Source organism: Elephas maximus, chromosome 1 (genome assembly GCF_024166365.1).
Source record: "Elephas maximus indicus isolate mEleMax1 chromosome 1, mEleMax1 primary haplotype, whole genome shotgun sequence".
Lineage (NCBI taxonomy): Eukaryota > Metazoa > Chordata > Mammalia > Proboscidea > Elephantidae > Elephas > Elephas maximus.
This window is the reverse complement of record NC_064819.1, coordinates 87,425,637-87,449,391: the sequence shown is the minus strand read 5'-3', so window position 1 is coordinate 87,449,391 and position 23,755 is coordinate 87,425,637. Positions and strand designations below refer to the sequence as shown.

Genomic DNA, 23,755 nt, shown 5'->3' with positions numbered 1-23,755 from the left:
CCAGTATGCAGGGATGGTTCGACATTAGAAAAACAATTAATGTAATCTATCAAATAAATAGAACAAAAGACAAGAATCACATGATTTATCAATTACTGCAGAAAAGGCATTTGACAAAGTTCAATACCCATTCATGATAAAAGCTCTCAGCAAAATAGGAATAGAAGGAAAATTCCTTAACACCATAAAGCAAGTAGCCAACATCATTCTAAATGGACAGAGCCTGAAAACATTTCCCTTGAGATTGAGAACCAGGCAAGGATGCCCTTTACCACCACTCTTGTTCAGCATTGTGCTGGAGGTCCTAGCCAGTGCAATGAGGCTAGATAAACAAATAAAGGGCATCCAGATTAGCAAGGAAGAAGTAAAAGTATCTCTATTTGCAGATGACATGATCTTAGACACAGAAAACCCTAAGGAATCCTCAAGAAAACTACTAAAACTAATAGAAGAGTTCAGTAGAGTATCAGCTTGCAAGATAAACATACAAAAATCAATGGGATTTCTCTACATCAATAAAAAGAACATTGAAGAGGAAACCACAAAATCAATACCATTTACAGTACCCCCAAGAAGATAAAATACTTAGGAATAAATCTTACCAGAGATGTAAAAGACTTATACAAAGAAAACTACAAAACACTTCTGCAGGAAACCAAAAGAGACCTACATAAGTGGAAAAACATTCCTTGCTCATGGATGGGAAGAATTAACATTACATAAATGTCTATCCTACCAAAAGCAATCTACAGATTTAATGCAATTCTGATCCAAATTCCAATGGCATTTTTTTTAATAATTTTTATTCAGCTTTAAGTGAATGTTTACAAATCAACTCACTCTGTCACATATAAGCTTATATACACCTTACTCCATACTCCCACTTACTCTCCCCCTAATGAGTCAACCCTTCCAGTCTCTCCTTTCGAGACAACTTTGCCAGTTTCTAACCCTCTCTACCCTCCCATCTCCCCTCCAGACAGGAGATGCCAACACAGTCTCAAGTGTCCACCTGATACACTTAGCTCACTCTTCATCAGCATCTCTCTCCAACCCATTGTCCAGTCCCTTCCATGTCTGATCAGTTGTCTTCGGGAATGGTTCCTGTCCTGGGCCAACAGAAGGTTTGGGGACCATGACCACCGGGATTCCTCTAGTCTCAGTCAGACCATTAAGTCTGGTCTTTTTGTGAGAATTTGGGGTCTGCATCCCACTGATCTCCTGCTCTCTCAGGGGTTCTCTGTTATGCTCCCCTTCAGGGCAGTCATAGGTTGGGGCCAGGGCACCATCTAGTTCTTCTGGTCTCAGGATGATGTAAGTCTCTGGTTCATGAGGCCCTTTCTGTCTCTTGGGCTCATAGTTATCATGTGACCTTGGTGTTCTTCATTCTCTTTGATCCAGGTGGGTTGAGACCAATTGATGCATCTTAGATGGCCGCTTGTTAGCATTTAAGACCCCAGATGCCGTATTTCAAAGTGGGATGCAGAATGTTTTCATAATAGTATTATTTTGCCAATTGACTTACAAGTCCCCTTAAGCCATAGTCCCCAAACCCCTGCCCTTGCTCCGCTGACCTTTGAAGCATTCAGTTTATGCTGGAAACTTCTGTGCTTTTGGTCCAGTCCAGTTGAGCTGACCTTCCGTGTATTGAGTATTGTCCTTCCCTTCACCTAATGTAGTTCTTATCTACTAATTAATCAGTAAATAACCGTCTCCCACCTTCCCTCCCTCCCCGCCTCGTAACCACAAAAGTATATGTTCTTCTCAGTTTATACTATCTAAAGATCTTATAATAGTGGTCTTATACGATATTTTTCCTTTTGCCTCTGACTAATTTCACTCAGCATAATGTCTTCCAGGTTCCTCCATGTTATGAAATGTTTCACAGATTCGTCACTGTTCTTTATCGATGCGTAGTATTCCATTGTGTGAATATACCACAATTTATTTACCCATTCATCCGTTGATGGACACCTTGCTTGCTTCCACCTTTTTGCTATTGTAAACAGAGCTGCAATAAACACGGTTATGCATATATCTGTTCATGTAAAGGCTCTTATTTCTCTAGGGTACATTCTGAGGAGTGGGATTTCTGGGTTGTATGGTAGTTCAATTTCTAACTTTTTAAGAAAACGCCAGATAGATTTCCAAAGTGGTTGTACCATTTTACATTCCCACCAGCAGTGTATAAGACTTCCAATCTCTCCGCAGCCTCTCCAACATTTATTCTTTTGTGTTTTTTGGATTAATGCCAGCCTTGTTGGAGTGAGATAGAATCTCATCATAATTTTAATTTGCATTTCTCTAATGGCTAATGATCGAGAGCATTTTCTCATGTATCTGTTAGCTGCCAGAATAGCTTCTTCAGTGAAGTGCGTGTTCATATCCTTTGCCCACTTCTTGATTGGGTTGTTTGTCTTTTTGTGGTTGAGTTTTGACAGAATCATATAGATTTTAGAGATCAGACGCTAGTCAGAGATGTCATAGCTGAAAATTCTTTCCCAATCTGTAGGTGGTCTTTTTACTCTTTTGGTGAAGTCTTTTTTTTTTAGAGGAGCATAGGTGTTTCATTTTTAGGAGCTCCCAGTTATCTGGTTTCTCTTCGTCATTTTTGGTAATATTTTGTATTCTGTTTATGCCTTGTTTTAGGGCTCCTAACGTTGTCCCTATTTTTTCTTCCATGATCTTTATCGTTTTAGTCTTTAGGATTAGGTCTTTGATCCTCTTGGAGTTAGTTTTTGTGCATGGTGTGAGGTATGTGTCCTGTTTCATGTTTTTGCAAAGGGATATCCAGTTATGCCAGCACCATTTGTTAAAAAGACTATCTTTTCCCCAATTAACTGACACTGGTCCTTTGTCAAATATCAGCTGCTCATATGTGGATGGATTTATATCTGGGTTCTCAATACTGTTCCATTGGTCTATGTGCCTGTTGTTATACCAGTACCAGGCTGTTTTGACTACTGTGGCTGTATAATATGTTCTAAAATCAGGTAGAGTGAGGCCTCCCACTTTCTTCTTCTTTTTCAGTAATGCTTTACTTATCCGAGGTTTCTTTCCTTTCCATATGAAGTTGGTGATTTGTTTCTCCATCACATTAAAAAATGTCATTGGAATTTGGATCGGAAGTGCATTGTATGTATAGATGGCTTTTGGTAGAATAGACATTTTTACTATGTTAAGTCTTCCTATCCATGAACAAGGTATGTTTTTCCACTTAAGTATGTCCTTTTTAGTTTCTTGCAGTAGTACTTTGTAGTTTTCTTTATATAGGTCTTTTACATCTTTGGTAAAATTTATTCCTAAGTATTTTATCTTCTTGGGGGCTACCGTGAATGGTATTGATCTGGTGATTTCCTCTTCGATGTTCTTTTTGTTGATGTAGAGGAATCCAAGTGATTTTTGTATGTTTATCTTATAACCTGAGACTCTGCCAAACTCTTCTGTTAGTTTCAGTAGTTTTCTTGAGGATTCCTTAGGGTTTTCTGTGTATCAGATCATGTCATCTGCAAATAGAGATAATTTTACTTCCTCCTTGCCAATCCGGATGCCCTTTATTTCTTTGTCTAGCCTAATTGCTCTGGCTAGGACCTCTCGCACAATGTTGGATAAGAGCGCTGATAAAGGGCATCCTTGTCTGGTTCCCGTTCTCAAGGGAAATGCTTTCAGGCTCTTTCCATTTAGCGTGATGTTGGCTGTTGGCTTTGTATAGATGCCCTTTATTATATTGAGGAATTTTCCTTCAATTCCTATTTTGGTGAGAGTTTTTATCATAAACGGGTGTTGGACTTTGTCAAATGCCTTTTCTGGATCAATTGATAAGATCATGTGGTTTTTGTCTTTTGTTTTACTTATATGGTGGATTACATTAATCGTTTTTCTAATATTAAACCAGCCTTGCATAAATAATATATATATAATCTGGTGTAAATCCCACTTGGTCATGGTGGATTATTTTTTTGATATGTTGTTGAATTCTCTTGCCTAGAATTTTGTTGAGGATTTTAGCATCTATGTTCATGAGGGATATAGGTGTGTAATTTTCTTTTTTTGTGATGTCTTTACCTGGTTTTGGTATCAGGGAGATGGTGGCTTCACAGAATGAGTTAGGTAGTATTCCGTCATTTTCTATGCTTTGAAATACCTTTAGTAGTAGTAGTGTTAACTCTTCTCTGAAAGTTTGGTAGAACTCTGCAGTAAAGCTGTCCAGGCCAGGGCTTTTTTTTGTTGGGAGTTTTTTGATTACCCTTTCAATCTCTTTTTTTGTTATGGGTCTATTTAGTTGTTCTACTTCTGATTGTGTTAGTTTTGGTAGGTAGGGTTTTTCTAGGAATTCCTTCATTTCTTCTAGGTTTGCAAATTTGTTAGAGTACAATATTTCGTAATAATCTGATATGATTCTTTTAATTTCAGTTGGGTCTGTTGTGATGTGGCCCTTCTCGTTTCTTATTCGGGTTATTTGTTTCCTTTCCTGTATTCCTTTAGTCAGTCTGGCCAATGGTTTATCAATTTTGTTAATTTTTTCAAAGAACCAGCTTTTGGCTTTGTTAACTCTTTCAATTGCTTTACTGTTCTCTAATTCATTTAGTTCAGCTCTGATTTTTATTATTTGTTTTCTTCTGGTGCCTGATGGATTCTCCTGTTGCTCACTTTCTATTTGTTCAAGTTGTAGGGACAGTTCTCTGATTTTGGCTCTTCCTTCTTTTTGTATGTGTGCATTTATCGATATAAATTGGCCTCTGAGCACTGCTTTTGCTGTGTCCCAGAGGTTTTGATAGGAAGTATTTTCATTCTCGTTGCTTTCTATGAATTTCCTTATTCCCTCCTTGATGTCTTCTATAACCCAGTCTTTTTTCAGGAGGGTATTGTTCAGTTTCCAAGTATTTGATTTCTTTTCCCTAGTTTTTCTGTTATTCATTTCCACTTTTATGGCCTTATGGTCTGAGAAGATACTTCGTACTATTTCGATGTTTTGGATTCTGCAAAGGTTTGTTTTATGACCTAATATGTGATCTATTCTAGAGAATGTTCCATATGCACTAGAAAAAAAAGTATACTTTGCAGCAGTTGGGTGGAGTGGTCTGTATAAGCCAATGAGGTCAAGTTGGTTGATCGTTGTAATTGGGTCTTCCGTGTCTCTATTGAGCTTCTTACTGGATGTCCTGTCCTTCTCCGAAAGTGGTGTGTTGAAGTCTCCTACTATAATTGTGGAGGTGTCTATCTCACTTTTCAGCTCTGTTAAAGTTTGTTTTATGTATCTTGCAGCCAACAGCATTTTTAAATGAGATGGAGAAACATATCACCAACTTCACATGGAAGGGAAAGAGGCCCTGGATAAGTAAATTATCACTGAAAAAGAAGAACAAAGTGGGAGGCCTCATTCTACCTGATTTTAGAACCTGTTATACCTCCACAGTAGTCAAAACAGCCTGGTACTGGTACAACAATAGGTACATAGACTAATGGAACAGAATTGAGAATCCAGACATAAATCCATCCACATACAAGCAGCTGATATTTGACATAATGCCCCAAAACAGTTAAATGCGGAAAAGGCAGTGTTTTTTACAAATGGTGCTGACATAACTGGATATCCATCTGCAAAAAAATGAAACAAGACCCATACCTTACACCATGCACAAAAACAAGTTCAAAATGCATCAAAGACCTAAATATAAAATCTAAAATGATAAAGATCTTGGAAGAAAAACTAGGGACAACTTTAGGAGCCCTAATACATGGCATAAACAGTATACAAAACATTACTAACAATGCAGAAGACAAACTAGGCAACTGGGGGCCCCTAAAAATCAAACTCCTATGCTCATCCAAAGACTTCACCAAAAGATTAAAAAGATTACCTACAGACTGGGAAAAAGTTTTTAGCTATGACATTTCTGATTAGCACCTGATCTCTAAAATCTACGTGATACTGCAAAAAGACAAATAATCCAATTAAGAAATGGGTAAAAGATCCAAACAGACACATCACTAAAGAAGACATTCAGGTAGCTGTAACAGACACAGGAGGAAATGCTCACAATTATTAGCCATTAGAGAAACGCAAATCAAAACTACAATGAGATTCCGTCTCACTCCAACAAGGCTGGCATTAATCCAGAAAAAGAAAAAAAATTGTTGGGAAGGTTGTGGAGAGATTGGAACACTTATACACTGCTGGTGGGAAAGTAAAATGGTACAACCACTTTGGAAATCGATCTGGCACTTCCTTAAAAAGCTAGAAATAGAACTACCATACGATCTAGCAATCCCACTCCTTGGAATATATCCTAGAGAAATAAGAGACTTTACATGAACAGATATATGCATACCCATGTTTATTGCAGCACTGTTTACAATAGCAAAAAGCTGGAAGCAACCAAGGTGTCCATCAACGGATGAATGGTTAAATAAATTGTGGTATATTCACACAATGGAATACTATGCATCGATAAAGAACAGTGATGAATATGTGAAACATTTCATAACATGGAGGAATCTGGAAGGCATTATGTTGAGTGAAATTAGTCAGTTACCAAAAGACAAATATTGTAGAAGACCACTATTATAAGAACTCGAGAAATAGTTTAAACAGAAAAGAAAATATTCTTTGATGGTTACGAGGGGGGAGAGGGAGGCAGGGTAGGAGGGGGTATTCACTTATTAGACAGTAGATAAGAACTAACTTAGGTGATGGGAAAGATAGCACACAATACAGGAGATGTCAGCACAACGGGACTAAACTAAAAGCAAAGAAGTTTCCTGAATAAACTGAATGCTTCGAAGACCAGTGTAGCAGGGGCAGGGGTCTGGGGACCATGGTTTCAGGGGACATCTAAGTCAATTGGCATAATAAAATCTATGAAGAGAACATTCTGCATCTCACTTTGGAGAGTGGTGTCTGGGGGGTTAAATGCTAGCAAGCGGCCATCTAAGATGCATCAATTGGTCTCGATCAACATGGACCAAAGGAGAATGAAGACCACCAAGGACAAAAGGTAATTAGGAGCCCAAGAGACGGAAAGGGCCACATAAACCAGAGACTACATCAACCTGAGACCAGAAGAACTAGATGGTGTCCGACTACAATGGATGACTGCCCTGACAGGGAACACAACAGAGAACCCCCAAGGGAACATAATAGCAGTGGGATGCAGACCCCAAATCCTTGTAAAAAGACCAGATTTAATGGTCTGACTGATACTAGAAGGATCCCGGTGGACATGGCCCCCAGACCTTCTGTTGGCCCAGGAGAGGAACCATTCCCAAAGCCAACTATTCAGACAGGGATTGGTCTGGACTATGGGATGGAGAGGGATGCTGGTGAGGAGTGAGCTTCTTGGATCAGGTGGACACTTGAGGCTGTGTTGGCATCTTCTGCCTGGAGGGGAGATGAGAGGGCAGAGGGGTTAAAAGCTGGAGAAATGGACACGAAAAAAGAGAGTGGAGGGAGGATGCGGGCTGTGTCATTAGGGGAAGACCAATTGGGAGTATAGCAAGGTGTATATAAGTTTTTGTGTGAGAGACTTACTTGATTTGTAAACTTTCATTTAAAGCACATTAAAAATTAAAAAAAAAAAAAGAAAACTCTTCTGGGCCCTCTTTATTCTAAGAATATGTCTATTTTAAACCCACATAGACAAATCCATGGCTTTAAACATGAATTTTAATATATTTCAATCTATACATCGCACAGAATATTTGAGGGAGAAACTGAAAATTCAGAACACTCTCAATAAAAAAAAAAAAAAAATTTTTTTTTTTTTTTTTTTTATTAAGTACTGTCAAATATGGTAGCTACAAGCTAGGTGTACCTATTTAAATTGATAAAGTAAAATTAAAATTCAACTGCTCAGTTGCACTGGCCACATTTCAAGTGCCCGATAGCCACACATGGCTAGTGGCTACTGTGTTGGACAGCACAGATACATATTTCCTTCATCACAGAAAGTTCTGTAGACAGCACTGCTCTTGGTGGTTTATAAACCTCAAGTCAGAAGCCTTGCAGTTTTTGCTAGGTGCAGCTGAGTCAGTTCTGACTCATAGCAACTGTTATGGATTGAACTGTGTCCCTCCAAAATATTTGTCAATTTGCCTAGGTCATGATTCCCTTGTACGATTATCTACCGTTTTATCTTCTGATGTGATTTCCCTACGTGTTGTAAATCCTATCACTATGCTGTAATAAAGTGGATGAGTGGCAGTTATACTGATGAGGTCTACAAGATTAGAGAGTGTCTTAAGCCAATCTCTTTTGAGATATAAAAGAGAGAAGAGAGCTGAGAGACATGGGGACCTCATACCACCAAGAAAGCAGCACTGGGAGCAGAGAGTGTTCTTTGGACCTGAGGTTCCTGTGCTGAGATACTCCCAGACTAAGGGAAGACTGATGAATCACAAGGACCTTCCTTCAGAGCCTACAGAGAAATAAAGCTTTCCCCTGGACCTGGCATGCTGAATTCAGGCTTCTAGCCAACTGGACTGTCAGGGAAAAAACTTCTCTTTGTTGAAGCCATCCACTTGTGGTATTTCTGTTATAGTGGCACTAGATGACTAAGACACCGACCCTATGTACAACATAACAAAATACTGCCTGTTGTGTTTGAGCCCATTGTTGCAGCTACTGTATCAATCCATCTAGGTAAGGGTCTTCCTCTCTTGCTTACCCTCTACTTTACCAAGCATGATGTCCTCCAGGGATAGGTCCTTCCTGATAACATGTCCAAAGTACACGAGATGAAGTCTCGCCATCCTCCTTTCTAATGAGCGTTCCATTTGTACTTCTTCCAATACAGATTTGCTCATCCTTCAGGTCTATGTTCTTGGTCTATGTACAGGTTCTGAATGAGCATAATTAAGTGTTCTGGAGTTCCCATTCTTCACAACGTTATCCATAATTTGTTATGATCCGCACCGTAGAATGTATTTGCATAGTCAATAAAACACAGATAAATATCTTCCTGGTATTCTGTGCTTTCAACCAAGATCCATCTGACATCAGCAATGATATTCCTTGTTCCATGTCATCTTCTGAATCCGGCTTGAGTTCTTCTGATGTATTGCTGCAACTGCTTTTGATTAATCTTAATGATATTGTTTGATAATTTCTGCATTCTGTTGGATCACCTTTCTTTGGGATGTCTACAAATACAGATCTTTTCTAGCTGATTGGCCAGGTAGCTATCTTCCAAATTTCCTGGCATAGACAAGTGAGCACTTCCAGTGCTGCATCCATTTGTTGAAACATATCAATTGGTATTTCATCAGTTCCTGGAGCCTTGTTTTTTGCCAATGCCTTCAGTGCAGCTTGGACATCTTCCTTCAATACTCTTGGTTCTTGATCATATGTTACTTCCTGAAATAGTTGAACATTGGCCAATTCTTTTCTGTACAGTGACTCTGTGTTCTGTCCATCTTCTTTTGATGCATCCTGCATCATTCAATATTTTGCCCATAAAATCCTTCAAAATTGCAAATTGAAGCTTGAAATTTTTCTTCAATTCTTTCAGCTTGAGAAAGGCCAAGTGTGTTCTAGACTTTTGGTTTTCTAACTCCAGGTCTTTGCACATTTCAATACTTTGTCTTCTAGAGCTGCCCTTTGAAATCTTCTGTTTCAGCAATTTCACTTCATCATTCCTTCCATTCATTTTAGCTACTCTATGTTCAAGAGCAAATTTCAGTCTCTTCTGACATCCATTTTTGCCTTTTCTTTCTTTCCTGTCTTTTTAATGACTTTTTGCTTTCTTCATGTATGATGTCCTCGATGACTTCCCACAACTCATCTGGTCTTCGGCCATTAGTGTTCAGTGAATTTGAGATGGTCTCTAAATTCAGGTGGGATATACTCAAGGGCATATTTTGGCTCTTGTAGACTTGTTCTAATTTTCTTCAGCTTGAACTTGTGTGTGATCAATAGATTGTCTGTTCCGCAGTCAATCCCTGGCCCTGTTCTGACTGATGATATTAAGCTTTTCCATACATTCTTTCCACAGACATAGTCAATTTGATTCTTGTGTTTTCCGTTTGGTGAGGTCCACGTGTACAGTACCCACAAAATGTTGTTGAAAAAAGGTATTTGCCATGAAGAAGTCGTTGATCTTTCAAAATTCCGTCATGTGATCTCCGACGTCGTTTCTACCACCAACGCTGTATTTTCCAGCTACCAATACTTCTTTATTTCCAGCGTTCACATTCCAATCACCAATAATTATCAATGCATCTTGATTGCATGTTTAATCAATTTCAGACACCAGAAGATGGTAAAAACCTTCAGTTTCTTCATCTTTCACATTAGTGGTTGGTACATAAATTTCAATATTAGTCATATTAACTGGGCTTCCTTGTAGGAATATGCATATTATCCTATCACTGACAGCATTGTACTTCAGGATAGATTTTGAAATGTTGTTTTTGAGGATGAACATAATGTCACCCCTGTTCATTTTGTCACTCCCGATATAGCAGACAATATGATTATCTGGTTCAAAATGGCCAGTACCAATCCATTTCAGCTCACTAATGCCTAGAATACTGATCTTTATGTGTTCCATTTCATTTTTGATGGCTTCCAATTTTCCTAGATTCATACTTCATACATTCTATGTTCCAATTATTAATGGATGTTTGCAGCTGTTTCTTTTCATTTCGATTCATGCCACATCAGCAAACAAAAGCCCTGGAAGCTTGACTCCATCAATGTCATTAAGATTGATTCTACTTTGAGGAGGCAATTCTTCTCCAGTTATATTTCAAGTGTCTTCCAACCCGAAGGGCTCATCTTTCAGAACTATATCAAACAATTTTCCTTTGTAAATTTTTTTTTTTATTCCTAAGGTTTTTCTCTACCCGTTTTTTTCAGAAGTAGGCTACCAAGTCCTTTTTTTCTAGTCTGTCTTAGTCTGGAAGCACCACTGAATCCTTTCCATCAGTGGTGACTCTGCTGATGTTTGAAATACCAGTGGCAATGCATCCAGTATCACAGCAACACACAAGCCACCACAGTACAACAAACTGACAGACCCATGGTAGTCTAGACCTATAACTAGACTTAAGTCCCAGCGAGCTCCCAAAGGTGAAGTTCAAAGGAGGACACAGAATTGAAGACGCAGGAGGAGGTACACTACACTCCAAAAGAACAGCTTGACTTTTCTAATACATACAAGCAGAAACTTGGGGAATATGTGTGGAAATGGTTATTTAGGGTGTGGGACAATGGTGCAATGAAGATAAAGATGGATTAGTCTGAGTTTATTGATATAGGCCCACATTCAATGTTGCAGCTTGAGAGTTTGGAAAGAATCTAATAATTGATTTGGTTGGGTAACTGAAGCGTGGATCACACAGTGGTCTACACTAAATCAAGCTGAAGTACTAGACCTGCCTTCATATACTATAGAAGAAGGTATCCAAATGCTTATGGAAATTGGCATGTTAGAGTGGATTTACCAGATTAGACTCACAGATCCATACATGGACAGCTCAATGGACACATGTTTTACAGCAATGGTGAGGAACGAATTTGTGAAGGGAGCCCCAGTATCCTTAAAGACTGCTGTGATGACTATTTTATGTAAATCAGATATGACAGTGGGAACCACCCTAACTGAATGAAGACACCTAACTACAATGGGGCTGATTAGACCCCATGGTGTTTGGGACCAAGTGGCGGAACTCAGTGGACAAAGACAAGGTGAGCGTGGTTAACATAATAGACAGTGGAGTCTAAGCACTAATCAGAATAATCTGACTCATACAGGCTTATGGTGTTAGCTACTTAGTCATGGTGTCCCTAGGAGGCAAATACATAGGAAATCTACTAAATATTTACTTGATCTGTACAAGTGGAAGATTTCTAGGTCAAGTGACCAGCAGTCTAACTCATAGCACTTAAATAGAGAGTCATGGCCCCTCAATCAATTCCCAGACTTGAGTGAGATTAAAGACTCACAACCCCTTAAATGAAGGGGAGGCCACATCCCTTGAGGAACGACCCCACTACACTACCAAAAATTTATACTGTTAATCTTTCTCCCAGTCTTCCCTAAAGGGATCTACGGCGTTTTACAAGAGTGACAGTTCACTGGGGAAAAAGAAATAATCAGACTTTTTGGAGATTACTGGATACTGGCTCTGAAATGACACTAAATTCAAGGGACCCAAAAAGCCACTGTTGCCCACCAGTCAGAATGGGGGCATATGGAGGTTAGATTATTGATGGAGTCTTAGCTCATGTCCATCTCACAGTAGGCCTAGTGGGTCCCTAAACCCATCCTGTAGTGATTTCCTCAGTTCCAAAATGCATAATTGAATAGATATACTCAGTAACTGGCAGAACACCCATATTGGGTCCCTGACAAGTGGAGTATGGGCTATTATGGTAGGAAAAGCCAAGTGAAAGCCTTAGAACTACCCCTACTTAGGAAAATAGTAAATCCAAAGCAATACCACATTTCTGGAGGTATTGGAGAGATTACTGCCACCATCAAGGATTTGAAGAATGCAAGAGTGGTGATTCCTACCAGATCCCCATTCAACTTGCCTATTTAGCCTGTGCAAAAAACAAATGGATCTTGATGAATGACAATGGATTATTGAAAACTTAACCAGGTGGTGACTACAAGTGTGGCTGCTGTTTCAGATATAGTTTCATTGAGAAAATTAATACACTTCCTGGAACCTGGTATGCAGGTATTGATCTCACTAATGACTTTTTCTCCATACCTATTTCAAACAAGAAGCAGTTTGCCTCCAGCTGGCAAGGACAGCAATACATATTCTGTGCCCTACCTCAAAGATGTACCAACTCTCCAGACCTGTGTCATAATTTAGCCTGCAGGGACCTTGATCACCTTTCCCCTCCACAAGATGTCACACTGATCCATTACATTGATGACATTATGCTGACTGGGCCACATAAGGAAGAAATGTCAATGACTGTGGACCTATTGGAAGAACATTTGCACACTAGAGGGTAGAAAATTAATCCCACAAAAATTCAGGTGACTTCCACCTTGGTGGAAACTCTGGTGGTGTAGTGGTTAAAAGCCACAGCTGCTAACAAAAAGATTGGCAGTTTGAATACACCAGGCACTCCTTGAAACCCTATGGGGCAGTTCTACTCTGCCCTACAGAGTCGCTATGAGTTGGAATCTGCTTAATGCCAATGGAGTTTCCTAGTAAAATTTCTAGGGGTCCAGTGGCGTGGGCCATGTCAAGATAGTCCTTAAAAAGTGAAGGAGAAGTTATTGCCTCTGGCCCCTCCCACAATTAAAAAGGATGCGCAACACATATTGGGCCTCTGGATTTTGGAGGCAACATATCCGTCATTTGTGTGTGCTACTTCAGCCTATTTATCAAGTGACTTGAAAAACTGCTAGTTTTGAGTGGGGCAGAACAAGAGAAGGCTCTGGAACAGGTTCAGGCTACCATTTCAGTGACTCTGCCACTTTGGCCAGGTGATCTGACTGATCCAATGGTGCTTGAAGTGTCAGTGGCGATAGAGATGCTGTTTGGAGTCTTTGGAAGCCCTTATTAGTGAATCACAGTGCAGAACCTGAGGGTTTTGGAGCAATGCCCTGCCATCCTCCGCTGATAACTACTCTCCTTTGAGAAACAGCTTTTGACTTATTACTGGGCCTTAGTAGAGACTGAACACTTAACCACGAGCCATCAAGTCACCATGCACCCTGAGCTGCCCATCATGAATTTGGTGTCTGACCCACAGAGCCATGAAGTTGGACGTGCAGAGCAGCACTCCATCATTAAATGGAAGTGGTGTATACGAGATCAGGTCTTAACAGGACCTGAAAGCACACGTAAGTTGCATGAGAATCTGGTTCAGATGTCCATGGTCTCCACCCCTGTCACTTTACCTTCCATCTTCCAGTCTACACCTATGGCCTCATGGGGAGTTACTTATGATCAGTTGGCTGGTTTTCAGATGGTTTTAAATGATATGCAGGCACCACTTGGAAGTGGACAGTGGCAGCACTACAGGTCCTTTCTGGGACCTCCCTGAAGGACAGTGGTGAAGGGAAATCTTCCCAATGGGCAGAATTTCAAGCAGTACACCTAGTTGTTCACTTTGCTTGGAAGGAGAAATGGCCAGGTATGTGGTTGTATATTGATTCATGGGCTGTGACCAATCATTTGGCTGGATGGCCAGGGACTTCAAAAGAACAGAATTGGAAAATTGGAGACAAGAATGTATGGGGAAGAGATATGTGGATAGACCTCTCCAAATGGGCCAAAGAAGTGAAGATATTTGTGTCTCATGTGAATGCTCACCAAAGGGTGACCTCAGCAGAGGAAGATTTTAACATTCAAGTGGATAGGATCATGTGTTCTATGGAAACCAATCATCATCTTTCCCCAACTACTCCTGTCATTGTCCAATGGGCTCATGAACAAAGTGGCCATGGTGGCAGGGATACAGGTTATTCATGGGATCAGCAACATGAACTTCCACGTACCAAGGCTGAGTTGACTACAGCCACTGCTGAGTGCCCTATCTGCCAGCAGCAGAGACCAACACTGAGTCCCTGATATGGCATTATTCCTTGAGGTGATCAGCCAGCAACCTGGTGGCAGGTTGATCACATTGGACTGCTTCCATTATGAAAAGGGCAGCATTTTGTTCTTACTGTAATAGACACTTGCCTGGATATGGATTTGCCTTTCCTGTAAGCAATGTTTCTACCAAAACTACCATCTGTGGACTTACAGAATGCTTTATCCACCATCATGGTATCACACATAGCCTCCTCCCAGATAAAGCGGCTCTCTTCACAGCAAATGAAGTGCAGCAATGAGCCTACACTCATGGAATTCACTGGTCTTACCATATTTTCTCTCGTCCTGAAACAGCTGGCTTGATAGAACAATGGAATGGCCTTTTAAAGACATAATTACAGCACCAGCTAGGAGGCAGTACCTTGCACTGTTTGGGCAATCTTCTCCAGGAGGCTATATATGCTCTAAACAAGTGTCCAATATATGCTGTTGTTTCTCCCATAGCCAGAATTCATGGGTGCAGGAATCAAGGGGTGGGAACGGAAGTGGCACCACTCACTATTACCCCTACTGACCCATTTGCAAAATTTTTGCTTCCTGTTCCAGCAGCCCTATGCTCTGCAAGTCTAGAGGTCTTAGTTCCAAAGGAAGGAATGTTCCCACCTGGAGACACATCACTGATTCCATGGAACTGGAAGTTAAGAATGCCACCTGGCCACTTTGGGCCCCATAAGTCTCTGGATCAAAAGGCAAAAAAGGGAGTTACCATACTGGCTGGTGTGATTGATCCTGATTACCAAGATGAAATCAGATTGATATTACATAATAGAGGCAAAGAAGAGTATTTCTGGAATGCAAGAGATCCTTTAGGGCGTCTCTTAGTACTACCATGCCCTGTGATAAAAGACAATAGAAGACTACAGCAACCCAGTTCCAACATGACTACTAATTGCCCAGACCCTTCAGGAATGCTAAGAACCACAACCAAGCAAAGAACCACAACCAGCTAAGGTGCTTGCTGAGGGCAAAGGGAATATGGAGTGGGTGGCAGAAGAAGGTAGTTCAAGATACCAGTTATGACCATGTGACCAGTTGCTGAAACAAGGACTGTAATTGTTATCGGTATTCCACCTTATATGTGTGCATCAAGCATTTTTGTTTTCTTGTAAAATATAAGACGGAAACTGGGCTAGTGCAATTCTGGTTGTACACATGTTAGTTGTATCATGTTAGGGGCTAGTGTGACTTTATAATTATCTTTATTCAGAGATTACTTATGGGTTAAGATGTATACAGGCGCCAAGTTGACAAAGGATGGAATATGATCACTAAGGTTGTGTGTCAACTAGGCTGGGTCATGATTCTCGGTGGTTTGGCAGTTACGATGTAGTTTGGCAGTCATATAATGATGTGATCACCTCCATGATGAGATCTGATATAATGCGATTAGCTTTATGATGGGAAATGCTGTGAGTAGGCTATCAGTAGAATGGAAATATCCTTGGGTGTGTGACCTGCATCCAATGAAGGTGGAATTTCTGGCAAGGCTCTCAGGCTTTTGCTCACTCTGGATCTTGCAGCTGGCTTCTGTTTGTCTGGCCTCTGATTCTGGGGACTTGAGCTAGCAGCTTGCCTGCCAATCTTGGGATTTGTCAGCCCCCATGGTCTGGATCTTGGGTTCACCGGTCCCTGAAGCTATGTTTATCCAGAGAGGCCTCCAGTCTGACCCACAGACTTGGAACTTTGCAGCTTCTACAACCATGTGAGCCATTTCCTTGATATAAATCTCTCGTGAAAGAGAGAGAAATGCTTCACTGGTTTTGCTTCCCTAGAGAGCCCAGCCTAAGACATTTGTATATAAAGCACTTCTCCTACATTCCAAAGTATGATGTTTGTCTCAAGGAAAATAATTTGTGTGAGCTGAACTTGCCTTTTTTTAATGGAATATCATTTTTATTTGAAAGAAGGAATGGCAGAAACTATTTTGGATATTTGACACTTTCTCAAAAATGAACAATTGGTAAGCTTGTCATTTAAGGGAAACCAACTGACAATATTGTTGGTAATGGTAAAATGTAATCTCTCAAGAGATTAGAATATTTGAAAACTTGTATCCACCACAAATTTGACAGCTTTCCAAAATTTACAAACTTCTCAGCTGGGATGAGTGCTAATACTAACAAAATGTGGCCTTTTGATATTTTGTAATGAAATGTGTCAATATGAGAAGACATGCATACTCAGTGAACTAATCCATGCCTTTAAAAAACTCTTGCCTTAGTACAAGACTCATTCAATGTGTAAAATGGACCTATGGGTTTTAATGAACAGAATATGAAATATTCAATAGTAGGTTTTCCAATTGTAGCTAACCTTTAAGAAACTACCACTTCCATAGCTTTAGTGAAGTATCAAAGATGAACAGTCACAATTACTTGGAAAGGTATTAATAATGCTCCTCCCTTTTCCAACTTCATATTTGTGTGACACTGGATTTTTCTGTATATACCTCAACAAAGCAATAGACTGACCAAAACCAAACCCATTGCTGTCCAGTTGATTCTGACTCATAGCGATCCTATAGGACAGAGTGGAACTGCCCCATAGAGTTTCCAAGCAGCACTTGGTGCATTTGAACTGCCAATCTTTTGGTTAGCAGCCTTAGCACTTAACCACTAAGCCATCAGGGATTCCAACAGATTGGAGCAGATATGAAAAACCAGAAGCCTTCTATTGACACATTAAAAACAGCCATGCAAAAATGTAAAATGACCCATTCTTCTCATTACGTTGTTTTATTTTGGAAAATATTTTTCATGAAAATATATTATGTCCCTTAATGTTTAATGCGTTATTGTCATTCTAAAGTAATTTAATATTTTTAACTCTGTTTTAATTTCTCATATGGTTAATATCGACAGATATAACACACATAAACAAAACCACTTTGGGTTCTTCACTAATTTGTAAGAAAAAAAAAAAAAAGAGCAAATAGAAATTCTAAGGAGCCCTAGTGGCACAATGGTTGAGCTCCTGGCTGCTAACCCAAAGGTCAGTGGTTGGAACCCACCTGCTGCTCCACAAGAGAGAAGGCCTGGCGATCTGCTCCTACAAAGATTACAGCCTAGGAGACCCTATGGGGCAGTTCTATTGTCATGTAGGGCCTCTATGAATCCACGCCAGAGCACGCAACAATAACATAGAGATCCTGACACTAAAAAGGACCTCTGACTTAAGCGGCCCCGGCCCAGGACTCAAGGACACAGTGTAGCAAAGGCTCAGAACAGGAGGAGCGGGGTCAGGGCAGTCCCAGTACCTGGACTTGCCTCTGAGGCCCGGATGGCGGCGTTAGGGGTGGAGAGGCCTAGCATTGTGGTTTCTCAGTCTCCCAGTTTTACTTTTCCTTCTCAAAACCTGTGTCAGTTCCTTCAGCCCTGGACACACACGAAGCGGCCCCAGTCCTCACTCCAATTGGGTCTCCGATTTCTGGAGAAGCCAATCACCGCGTTTTCCCATAATCGGGGGTCCGCTCCGTCTGGCCAGGACGCAGATTCTCCCTAGACCCCAGTAGTCAGGTCATGGCACCCCGGACCCTCCTCCTGCTGCTCTCAGGGACCCTGGCCCAGACCCGGGGCGGGGATGGGGTGAGTGCGAGGTCGAGAGTGAAACGAGCTCTGCGGAGGGAGCAGCGAAGGGACCGCCCAGCGGGGACGCAGGAACCTTGGAGAAGCCTCGTTCTCCTGCCCCATCCCCATCCTGACTGCCCTCCCCTCGCCCCTACCCCTTCCTCTCACGCCCCTACGTACGGGCCCTGCTCCTGCAGCCCCTTTTTTGCCCAGGAGCCCCTCGCACCTCCCCGCCCCGATCGACCCGGACCCGGGCGCCGCGCGGGGAGGTGGTGGTCGGTGGTCTCAGCACCGCCCCCCCCGCCCCCAGGCTCCCACTCCCTGAGGTATTTCGACACAGCCGTGTCCCGGCCCGACCACGAGGAGCCCCGGTACATCTCCGTCGGCTACGTGGACGACACGCAGTTCGTGGGGTTCGACGGCGACGCCGCGAATCCGGGGGAGGAGCCACGGGCGCCGTGGATGGAGCAGGAGGGGCCGGAGTATTGGGACCTTAACGCGCGGGTCTGCAAGGTTTCTGCGCAATCCTTTGGTGTGGGTCAGCGGAACCTGCGCGGCTACTACAACCTTAAGGAGTCTGGTGAGTGGTGCCGGGCCAGGGTCGTAGGTCACGAGTCCCTTCGCCCCCACGGACGACCAGGGGTCGCCCCGAGTCTCTGGTCTGAGCCTCACCCTGAGTCCCTGTGACCCGCTAGGCCCTTGGACCAAGAAAGGTAGACAGGCTCTGTTCTGATTTCCTTTACAGTTCAGAACCAAATTGACTCTGATGCATCACCGCCCATTGTGAGGGTATGGCTGACCTTTGGCGCGGGGCTGACCTCGGGGGCGGGGCTGACCTCGGGGTGTGGTTGACTGTGGGGCGGGGCCAGGGTCTCACACAGAGAATGTATGGCTGTGAATTGGGGTCAGATGGACGCCTCCTCCGTGGATTCTATCAACTGGCCTACGAGGGTGCCGATTACATCGCCCTGAATGAGGACATGGGCTCCTGGACAGCAGCGGACATGGCCGCTCGGATCACCCATCGCAAGTGGGAAGAGGCCAAAGAGCAACAGCACTTGAGGGTCCACTTTAAGGGAGAGTGCCTGGAGTGGCTCCGTAGGTACCTGGAGAAAGGGAAAGAGACTGCAGTGCGCAGGTACTAGGAGCCACAGGACGCCTCCCCTACTCCCTTTGAGCTGGGCTTGTGTCACCCTTGCTATGTCTCAAAAGGAGGGGAGGAGGATGAGGTAGACGCCACAATACCCCCTCCCATAGGTGTGGAATTTCCACATACTGTTTTTTTGTAACATAGAATGACTTGCCTAGAGGAGGCCTCTTTTCTGCCAGAGACAGTTAAGGCATCCACTTTCTCTGGAGGCAGGTAGTAGGGGAGATGATTCCTGACTAATCAGCAGTTCTCTTCGATCCTGAAATCGACTATGGGAGCCACCAGAAACTTTTCTCCCTCAACATTTGTTCTCTGCCCCACACCCAATGAGTCTGAAGATCTGATTCCAGCTTTTCTGACTTTCTCAGCCTGCACCCAAGTCAGAACTAGAAATCCCTGCTCTCCCCCTCAGACACCTGGAACCTCCTACTTTGGGCTGCCTCACCCTGATTCTAGAACTCTCCAAGAAATAGGAGATTATCCCAGATCGCTGGTCCAGGCCGAAGTCTGAATTTCCCACCCCCTCCCTCAGCCCTATTGCCCTGTCCATTCTCAGTATGATCACATGAGCACTGCTCAGGTAGCCCATGAGAGGTAATGCAGAGTTCCTGAATTTTCTGACCCTTCCTTCAGTGACTCCAAAGACACATGTGACTGATCACCACATCTCTGACCGTGAGGTCACACTGAGGTGCTGGGCCCTGGGCTTCTACCCAGCCGAAATCACCCTGACCTGACAAAGGGACGGTGAGGACCAGACTTAGGATACAGAGACCTGGAAACTAGTCCTGCAGGGGACGGGACCTTCCAGAAGTGGGTGGCCGTGGTGGTGCCCTCTGGAGAGGAGCAGAGATACTTGTGCCATGTGCAGCATGATGGGCTGCCTGAGCCCATCACCCTGAGATGGGGTAGGGAGGATGTTATGGATTGAATCATGTCCCCAAAAATATGTCTTGATAATCCTAACCTCTATGCCTATGTTTACAATCCCATTTGGGAATGGGTTGTCTTTGTTATGTTAGGGGGGCAGGATTAGTGTAACACGTGTCTTGAGTCAATCTCTTTTGAGATATAAAAGAGATTTAAATAAGTGAGTAAGCAGAGATGGGGTAAGAGAGGTGCCAAGACACATGGAGATCTCCGAGGAACCAGGAAGAGAAGCTGAAGAGACAAGGACCTTCCTCCAGCACTGACAGAACTTCTTCCCCTAGACCCGGCGCTCTAAATTCAGACTTCTAGCCTCCTAAACTGTGCGAAAATAAATTTCTATTTGTTAAAGCCGTCCACTTGTGTTATTTCTGTTATAGGAGCACTAGATAACTAAGATAGAGGGAAATGAGGGTGGAGCCTCTTCCTTGGAGCAGCAGGAGCCCTTCTGAAGACCCTTAAAGAGTCAGGGCTCCTCATCTCCTTTCTCGTTCCAGAACTGTCTTCCCGGCCCATCACCCCCAACATGGAAATTGTTGCTGTCCTTGTTCTGGGAATTGTTGCTGTCCTGGTTCTCCTTGGAGCTATGTTGGAGTTGTGGCTAGAGCTGTGATCTACAGGAAGAAGAGCTCAGGTAGAGATGGGGGTAGGGTCTGAGTTTTCTCATTCCACTGGGGAGTTTCAAGTCCCAGGTAGGAGATTTTCTGTGTCCTACCTCATTACGGGCGGCACCATCCAAAAACAAGCTAACCCAGTCTGCGGCCCTGTGTGCTAACAATTACTCTTTTGTAAAGCACATGTGAGAATGAAGGGCAAATCTTTCACCTTAATGGTTCTCGCAGTGGAGACCTGATTCCCAGTAGTGGCAGGTCACTGGGGAAGGTTCCTCCTGAGGACAGATTTCCAGGAGTGTGGTTGGTATAGACACTGCACATTGTGTTTCCTTGTCCTGCCCTGGTACTGCAATGACAGTTCTGGAAACTTGCCTGGGGCCTAGGACTAGTGGGCTCTTCTAGGACCTCATAGGCCTGCCTCCTCCCCAATCCAATCTCTCACAGAATTCTTTCTTCCTGCAGGTGAAAGAGAAGGGAGCTACACTCAAGCTTCAAGTTAAGTATGAAGGAAGGGAGGCTAACCCTGAGACCCTTGGAATAGTACAGATGGGAGCCCATGGGGATGCCTCCTCACCCCGTAATTCCTGTTCTCCTAGTCTCATCTCCTGTGGGTTCTGACCAGAGCCTGTTTTTGTTCTCCAGATGGTGACAGTGTCCAGGGCTCTGATGTATAAAGGTGAGACGCTGGGGAGCCTGACATGGAGACGTGTTGGGGCAGAGGGAACACAACTGGGTTATGGGGATTCTTTGGATTTGGGCATTTTGAGATTGCAGCAGGCTATTCAGAGTGGCAATACTTACATGACCAACCTTAATTTGTTTATGATTCTTTTCTTCTGTACCATGAGAGCACTGCCTTGAGTGGGCCTGAGCCGAAGCATAGTGAGGTGGGGGTAAAGGGGGGCATTTGCCCCCTGGGCGCAAGTTCAAGAGTGTTGGTAGGGAAATGCAGGGGTGTGGACTGCACCAGGTGACACGTCAGAGGGGGTGACACCACATGGTCCAGAGATTCATCCAAGACCGAACTATGCAGGACTTGAGCTGCTCCAGAAACCCTGTGCCAGCTTAAGCCATGTTTCTGCACTGCTGTCTGCTGCCACAGTTCTCAGTGTCTGCTGGGATGATTGACGGGCCTGGTGGCACCGCTCCTGCCATGCTGCTACCCACCCCAACTTGGGAATCCCCAGAGCCCATCTGTCAGCCTGCCTGCTGCCCAAGAAGCAAGCACAGTGGGAAATCGCCTGAGGGCTGCAGACATGCTTGACTTCTCCTATTCATCTTGACATGGGGGTGGACGGAGGACAGGGGGTTACAACTTAGAGATTGCCCCTGAGTACTTGAATGATGGGGGGCACAATTTAGAGATTACTCCTGGGTGCTCCTTGCCCTCACTACACGATTTGTTTACACCCCACTTTGTGATTGAAGAACCCCTGACTTCTCTTTCTACAATGGCTGTCTGAATGTGTCTGCATTCCTATCAGCATAAAGTGAGCATGTGGGGACCAACCCACCCCTGCCCACCAGGACTCCCACCCTGCACTGACCTCTGTCCCTTCCCTGCTTGACAGTCTCCATTGCAGCAGAGGTGGCTCTGGAATGTCTTTGTAGTAGACTGAATTATGTCCCCCAAAAATATGTGTTGTAAATCCTAGTCTCTGTGCATGTGGTTGTAGTCCCATTTGGAGATAGGTTGTCTACGTTATATTAATGAAGATTAGTGTAAGGTGTACCTTGACTAAGTCTCTTTTGAAATATAAAAAAGCGAGCAGAGATGGGGTAAGATAGGTGCCAAGGCACGTGGAGATCTCCAAGGAACCAGGGAGCAGAAGCTGAAGAGACAAGGACCTTCCTCCAAAGCTGACACAGAGAGAAAGCTTTCTCCTAGAGCCAGCACTCTGAATTCAGACTTCTAGCCTCCTAGACTGTGAAAAAATAAATTTCTGTTTGTTAAAGCCACCCACTTAGGATATTTCCGTTATAGCAGCACTAGATAACTAAGAAAATAAACAGAATATTTTTCTACAGATGGTTTGAGGAGAAATAAAGTCTCTTCTACAAATATGTAACAATATAGTAAACATCTAAATTAAATGTAAAGAAGTAAATAAAACCTTCTAGTTCAGTGTCAGTGTCATTATTTGGTTTTCTCCCACTTACATAGGGCCCAGGCTTCTGTCCTGAGTAGGTCCCCTGTGCAATTTCAGCACTCCCTCACCTGCATGGCTCAGGGTTCAGCCCTCTGTCTTCTCTGTGTGACTTAATCACAGTCTCAGCATGAGAGGGCTTCCTACCCCGAATTCTGGAGGAATGTGAGGCCTCTGTCCTCAATTTTCACCTGTTCCTTTATGTTCTGGGCACATAACAGTCATTCAAAAAAGTCAAATCTCACATCCTCTTACATTTTTCAACTGAAAGTATATCACTGTTATTTGCCATGAAATAATGTACGTCTGTAGGCATTGGGTGGGTAGCTAAAAAGCCAAAATTAAAACCACATGTAATTAAAGAAGTCAAAAACCTTAAGAGCCATCTCTTCATTCTCATGTAGACATGCCATTGTTAGATTATATTTCATATATCTGTTTCTCACTCTGGAAAAATTATCTCACTCTGGGGTAAGTTGTGCTAATCCTTATTTTGTCTTTTTAAGTCTAACAACGCTACTTTTAACCTTTTAAATTCTCCCAAATTCAAATGGTGTAAGTCATCTGAATGATACTGCATGTAAACATTCAAGGTGGACTGAAGAAATTTAGGTGTACTTAAGTCGTATAAGTAAATAACTGATAGCTTTCACAGACTGAAGAAAATCAAGTTGACTATTTGATTTTTGGGTGTTGTTCCCATTTTACTTTATAGCCACTGTCATATTGTATGTAGTTGATCTTGATGTGTAATCTGTATATTTAGGGGGAAGTGCAGTA

General features: G+C 42.8%; 1 pseudogene; it reads left to right on the top strand.

The window, feature by feature from the left end:
* The first annotated feature begins 18,089 nt into the window (after positions 1 to 18,089).
* LOC126075390 (class I histocompatibility antigen, Gogo-OKO alpha chain-like) overlaps positions 18,090 to 23,755 on the top strand; it is a 49,554-nt pseudogene continuing 43,888 nt past the window's right edge.